The 7,157-nt window shown below is 50.0% G+C and overlaps 1 protein-coding gene across 1 annotated transcript in view; it reads left to right on the top strand.

Moving 5' to 3' along the window:
* Nucleotides 1–7,157, top strand: part of MVB12B (multivesicular body subunit 12B) — a 48,767-nt gene that overhangs the window by 17,316 nt on the left and 24,294 nt on the right. The gene's annotated exons all lie outside the window — the stretch shown is intronic.

Below are 7,157 nucleotides of genomic sequence, written 5' to 3'. Positions count from 1 at the left end.
GTCCGCGCCTCGCCCTGCTGCTGGCCTCCTCCCCGGGGGTCCCGGCGCTGCCGGCGCGGGGCCGTGTGCCAGGCCAGCCCCGGGGCCCCGCACACGCCTGCGGTGGCCGAGTCCTGCCTGGGCCACGGGGCTGATAAACTCGCGGAAGGGCCCGTTGGTGCTGCGGGGCTGGCAGCTGCCCCGCGCCACCGCGCGCTCGGGCCTTGATCTGGCAGCGCATCGCACCAGGGAAGCGCTGCTCTGGTTTTGATAAGAAGATAACAATTGCCCTACTTAAACCCCTGAAATAAGAGCAGGATGTGTAGATTTTCCTCCCGTGCTCCCAATTACCTTTTAAATAGTTAAACTACCCCTCCTTCGGAAAGGGAAATGATTTGCTCCTGTTCCTCTGCTCCCAGTGGAGCTTCATGTTAAGGAATGTAAGAATTTCCTTTCTAGGCAGAGAAGTCTGATTTTTCAAATTGATTTATTAATGGTGTTTGAACTTTGTCGTGTAAGCTTGGAAAATGATCAGTGTGTGGCTTTCTGCTGGAGGCTGATGATGTGCAATAGGTGGCAGGTAATAAAGCAGCCCCCGCCAGCCGGTGCGGCACGGGGCTGGCGCTGCCGCCGAGCGTCTTCCCGCGGCCGTGGGTTAATTGAAGGGAAGCGGGAAGCCTTCTGCCTCCCCTGTTTCTTAAGTAGCTACGATATTATTTAGAAATAACTGTCTTTTTCTATAAGACGTTTAAAATAAATTTTACGGAGGGCCTGTAGAGGAAAGGTTCCAGGGTTTCAGCGCTTATTCTGCTCTGGCGTGGAACCAAGCCAAGACTTCAGAAAGCTGCCGCGGGCCCGGGGGCAGACACCGCTGGCTGCCCGATGGCCAGGGCGCTTCACAGAGCTGCCTTAAAGTCCCTCATCGGACCCAAATGCTACCAAATAAGGAGTACTTTGGGGTGGATGTTTCTGGTACGACTGGAAACCGCTCTGAGAAACGTTGCCAGTGGGATCTCCAACAGCCCGATCCTCTCTGCAAACTGCTTCCCTCTTGGTGGAGTTGCATTTTCTAATCTGCTTCATCAAAAGAGCTCTAAAGTGAAACTACCTTCTGATTTACAACTAATAAAACCTATAAAACCTATTCTTTGGCTCGAATGCTCAAATCGTGTGTATCGTGAAATACAGCACAGTATGCCTAGGTTTAGAACTGCGTACCCTGCAAGAGGCCAAGAGCGGTGCAAGGGCTGGGTTTCACATCACAGTAGCTGTGGATAAAAAAAACCCACAATGAGACTGAAACAATAAGCTGGGGCTTGGAGGAAGCGTTTCCACAGACCCTTTCCAGTGGGTATGGTTAGAAGCAAGATTTAAGGCTGAAATGTCCGTGCTGAGTGTGCCCTGTGCAAACCCGAAGGTGATTGTCTGAGCAGGTAAGGGGTGCTGGCGTGGCTATCCGGAGTCTGCTCCCCATAAGGAATTTGTTACGGAGCTGCCCTGACCGTGTGGCTCAGATCCAGCTCAGCTGGATGAAGACGTGCAAAAATTGGTCAGAGTCCAGTATGTTTTAGTGGTAGAAAATGATGATTAGGAAAAAGTGTTTGAACAATACGCGTGGTTTCCAGGCACAAGGGTCCCTTGCAGCAGCTGAGAGACAGACATTAGCTGTAGTTAGAAGAAGTCTGATTGATTTAGCCGATTTTGAGGATGCATTGAGAAATTTGGGGATTGCTCTGAGTGAAGAGGCTTCGATCTCCTTAGAATCATTTTTCTTTATAGAGCCCTGCTCCTGCTAGAGTAATATTCCTGGAGGCATGTTTTCTTCAGGGTATAGCGGAGGGTCATTAAGTACAAACCGAAGGTATTCATTCAAAGACGCTCTGTACTCACTTGTTAAATAAGCCCTGCGGGGGAATCGAGCGTTTTTTCCCTAAAACTTGTGTTGTCTGCTATTTAATATGATCTCTGCCACTGTTGATTTGTAATCTGTGCTTTCACCCTGAAGTGCATGTGGTTGCGTTCAGATATTTCCTTCTTTAAATCAATCACTTTCACCATTTTCCAAAACACTTCTTGAGTTTATTGCTTTTAGTAAAGTGTTTGGACTGTCATTATTTATTACCGGCAAAGTGCTGACAACGTGCTCTTCCCAAATGAGTCTTTATGTGGAATATTTGTTTAGCGGGTTGTGCGGGGCCGGCGTCGCTGCTCCCCGGTGCCTGCAGCCCCCCGGGGCTGGGGGCTCGGCCGCAGCCCCCTCTGCCTCCGAGAGATGCTTCTCAGCCGACGCCTGAGCCCCGGCTTTGTTGTGCTGATTAATTTGACAGAATTTAAAATCCTAACCGCGGAAGCTTACACCGTGTGTAATTTATCTTTTTGGAGTATTTCTGCTGTTTGGCAATTTTTCCCTACTGCTTCATTATCTGAAAACTCCTGACTCTGGAGAGCAGCTAGTGAAGGATGTGGAAAGCTGCGCTCTTCCCGCTGCAGCCTCCAGAGACGCCGCGCTGCTCATCTAAGACAACCACTTCATAAGCACTTCATGCTTACAGTACGAGGTCTCCGTTCTTTGATGCAGTCCTCTGCCTAGAACAATTTAATGGGCTACAGCTCAGACTTCCAAGCAGCGTAAATTAAACTTGTTGGGTTTTTTCTATTGTTTGGCAGCTGTTCTATCCTGGTTACTTAAGTCCTCTGATCTAAATTAATCCCTGTACAGAGGAAGCTGCAGGAGCTTCATTCTGCATCAAGCCTTACACTTTGGGTCGCTGGTCTGCAGTAGATCACGCTCCCTTGTTAGCGTCATCGGGGTTTGTTCCCTTCAGCTGGGGATTGCTCCGGCTGTGACAGGACAGCGCAGCGTCCTTTCCCCCTCTCCTCGCGGCGTGGCTGTGCCGGGGGGCTGCGCGCGGGCAGGCTGCGTGTGCGGCTGGGTGCGCCTGCTCCAGACGGGCCTTCTCCCCTCTCTGCAGCTGGCAAAATGAAACGGGTAGATCTAAAAGTGGAAAGAATCGTTCACTCCCTTTTTCATTCTCCCATGCGCTTGGGCTTTTATAAAACCTGAATCTGGCACCACCAGCCCTCATTGATTTTTGGGAAGCAGGATATTTTAGTAGCTTGGAATGAGATGAAATGCTTGCAAAGCCCATATGTTGCTTGTTTTAGGGAAAGGGTCAGGGAGGTTTTAGAAAGTATTTAAATATTTGGTTTACACGATTAGAATAGATTGTCTGGAATGAAGTCCATTACCCGAGGTGATTCTTGCCTCACAGTTTTGTTTTTCATTGCAGTTCTTTGGAGTATGAGGTAGGTGTTCTGGCATCGCAGTGCCTGAGCACAGTAAAAGTTAAGGACTGTGAATAAATACTGTAGATGGGGTTCTGGACACGGCCAGAGCCGACGATATCTGCCGTGGTGTCGTCTGTGAGCTGCAGTTTGGAAAATGCATTCCGCTGGGTGAGCGGTTGCTGCGAGGTCCTCTGCTGTCTGTCAGCTCTTTCTTAGAAATGGGCTGTTTCCTCGCTCCGCAGGCAAAGCTTTCAAGGTGGTTTATGTTTCTTGAGAGCTCCAGCCTGGTATTAACTTCTTGTAGGCGTGTTTTCACAGCTTGGAGTTTAATTGTTCTGTCCTCAGTTTTTCATGAGGCGTGATCCTTCCGTAATCCATTGATTACGGAAGATACGATTGTTTTGATTTGAAGGTTCCTATGAGACTGCCCTTTCTGCGGCACTGTCCTTAAGTTGGTTTAAAGCAAATTGCGGTCGCGATGGTGGACCAGGACAACTCCAGCCTGCAGCATGCAGGGTGGTTTCTAATGTATCTGGTAACGTGGGGCGGTTCTTAGAACTTTTGCCTGATTTCTCCACCAGTCATCTAGCCCAGCTGGAAAGTGAGAATTTAGCATTGCTCTTCTGCTGTGCATTGTTGATATTTTTATATGAATTACGAAGCACCCTTTGATATCTGGCGTTTCCCCTTACGATCCTCTGTTACCTTTTATGAGTACTTTCCCCCTGACTTCAAAAGCAGTTCATCACCTTCCTGCAGACAGTTATTAATAACTGATTTGGAACCGTCGGGCATTCCTGGGCCTGTTTTATACGAGTTTCTCTCCAAAAACATTCCAAAAGTGACCATAATGTGCACAGACCTCAAAGCGCCTTTGCGAGCACGTGAAGGGTCTCTCATCACGTGCTGCTTCCCTTGCTGCTGTTTGTATTGTTCCATGGATTTAGTGACTGAAAGAAAAGCTGAAGTTAAGAGAGTAATTAAATCTGCCCTGCCCTGAACTGTGCTGTTGCAGTAGTTTCATCCTGGAAATTATTGTATGCTGGGGAGAGATATTTTTCCTGTTTAACCCGTGCTGGAGCAGCATGGATTTGACTTTGGCGTTGGAGAGCGCGGCTGGAGCCCGGCCGGGGCAGGCGTCTGTCTGTCCTTCCCGGCAGCGCCAGAGCCGTCTTGGCGCCTCCCTCGCCGCGGAGGGAGAAAACGGCGTTTTGTGATGGTTCAAAAGGAAAATAATTGGCATGGGGATAGTTAATGGGAGTTGCCATTCCTTAACATTAGAGATTCCACTAAAGTACTAATAATTACTGTTAATATCTTTCAGTGGAAACTTTCAGAGTAAACGAGCGCTGGTTGAGGCAGTATTTAACGGCGTGCTGCTGGCATGATAAGAATGCAAATAAGCGTTATTAGCCTAATGATTTTGCTGTCACCATGGCTGTGCAGCAGTAGTGTTGTGAATATGTCATGCAGTACCCGTGAATTTGGAAAGTGTGTCAAAACACAACTTCAATTAGTTTGCTCTAATTATGGCTCTAGAGAGTTCATAACTATATCACTCCTCATTAAAAGAGATTCTCTTATATGGATTAATACGGCACATGAAGGGGTGTTTGAGCGATCGGAGGCAGAGCCGTGCCCGCGGCCTGGCGGGAGCTGCGGTGGGTCCGGGGCAGCTTCGGGCTCCGGCCCCGTCCCACGGGTGCAGGGCAGGGGCTGGGACCCCCCCACGCGGGGTGGGCGGCAGCTGCTGTGCCCCTCGGCACAGGGACCCGATGGGGGAGGCTGGGCAGCTCTGCAGTGTGGAAAAAAAAAAAAACAAACAAACCCAAACCAAACCCAGCAAAACACAAAAGCCCTAGATAAAGATGTGGCCCGAAAGCTCTGCTGGGCCGAGGGCAGAGGAGCGCAGGCAGCAGCCGGTGCCCGGCGGGTCGCCCGGCCCCCCCGCTGGCCGTTGTCTCTCTTCAATCCTTTTCCCGTCGCCCAGCGCGTTCTTACTCCGGGCAGCGGGGAAGAGATTCTTGTGCTCGCAGGTGAGCAGTTGGTGAAGGGTTAAAGTAGTAATTGTTTAAATCTTTTAGGCTTTCCTCCCAGTTCTGTGATAATTTGATGAAGAACTTCACCCTAATTAAATATTCAAATTAGGAATAAGTGTCAATATGGCTTCCCATTGCCTGGAATGATGATTAATTGTATTCAAAACTCTAGTGGCCACTGTAATCTAAACCAAACCGTTGTTCTTGATTATTTCTGCAACACATTTACCATGTTTTTGTTTTAAAATTTAAACTAGTAATTGATTTGCCATATGCCGCAGAGCTGCACATACTTTCACGATATGTGTTTAGGAACTTGGGGACTTTGTAATTGGGATTTTCTTGCTTTTCAATGGCAGACTTTTTTTTTTTTGTCTTCTACAATGCAAAATGATTTGGCTTTCAGAACGCATAAGGAAAATGCATTATGCAATCAACTTAGTAGGTATAAGTTATATTGATCCTGGCCAAAGTTTGTATTAATTTAAAATAAATTAGGCTTTGTTTCCCATTTTTCCCTGCAATGTCATACTTGTAAAAAAGGGAAGGGGGAAGGGGGGAGCTGATCTTCTCGCAGTTACTGCCCTCCGTCTGGGGGTCTTGCAGTGGAACAGTCTCCTTGGAGAGGGCTGCTGTCCTCGGCGCGGCCGGCTGGCAGCGATGAAATGCCCCGTGTGCCCGCAAGCGGCCGTGGCGGGGGGCCGTGGGCCGTCGTTTCCACGTGCCCCGGTGACAGCCCCTGTCCCGGCCCCCCGGGGCTGGCGGCAGCGCCCGAACGGGCGCTCCCGGCTCCCGAGTCACTCAGCCCCACGCGCAGCCTCGGTCATTCCGCTACCGCGGGGGAACGTCTTGGTGGTTCCGGAGCGGGGAGCAGAGGGTTCCCCCCGCGGAGCTGGGCAGCGGGGTCTGGGTACGACACTCCTGGGCGCGTGGTCAGGCCCTGGGCCGCCGAGCGATTCATTTTAATTACCCGCGTGGAGCCTGCGCTCTGCTTCAGCATATGGCGCTCGGAAGCCTGGTGCCCGCCCGAGCTGCCAGGCACGCCGGGAGCGACTGGGGACTCGGTTCAGAGTCTTTCTGCAAACTGAGGCTCGGAGCTCTGCGGGGAGGCTGCTGCCTGCCTGCGTGGAGCCCGCGGCTCCTCCGTGGCGCCTGCGTGGTGCCGCTGCCCTGCGCCGGCTGCCGTGGTGGCGCCTGCAGGAAAGGGCTGTCCGGAGGGGAAGGAGCCTCGGCCTCCCCTGCACCAGAAGCTGGTCGAAACTTTTGAAATACTCTGCTCAGAAATGGGCCTTTTAAGTAGATCTGCTTTGTTTACTTGCAAAGCTATTCCCGCTGTTTTGTTTGGGGTGAAGAAAGCAGCCCCCAGTACGAGCCAGAGAAATTCAAAAGTCTGTCTGTTCACTCTTTTGGTGCCTCAGAAAGTATTTTTGGATACTGTTATTAAAAAACAAATGAAAAGCGTGTAATGCCTACAGGCAGTGGTCTTCTGTTTTAAAGTGTGTTCATGACAAACCTGCCTCTGCTCACAAAGAGTCTCATATGGATTGTGTTTTAAATAGCAAACTGTTAGCCAAATTTGAAAATATTTTCACACCATCTTTTTTTGGTTAGAAATAGCTTTGGGAAGCACAAGCACACTCAAACCGATGTTGCTTTTTCTTATTTTATCCGTGCTGTTCACCATCAGCTGCATCAAGGGCTAAAAATACATAGGCCTTCACAAAACGTGTGCTGTTTTTAAAGGCAGATAATTTCCAGATGATCTGCTCGGTAGATAAAACCTGCTAGCTGAGAACGTGGATTTGATGCTCTGCTGGAGGGTGCCCAGGGCCCTTTCACGCAGCTCAGGCG

This window comes from Athene cunicularia (genome assembly GCF_003259725.1).
Source record: "Athene cunicularia isolate RWA chromosome 17 unlocalized genomic scaffold, athCun1 chr17_part1, whole genome shotgun sequence".
NCBI lineage: Eukaryota > Metazoa > Chordata > Aves > Strigiformes > Strigidae > Athene > Athene cunicularia.
The sequence above is the reverse complement of the archived record's forward strand: the minus strand, read 5'-3'. Positions and strand labels throughout refer to the sequence as shown.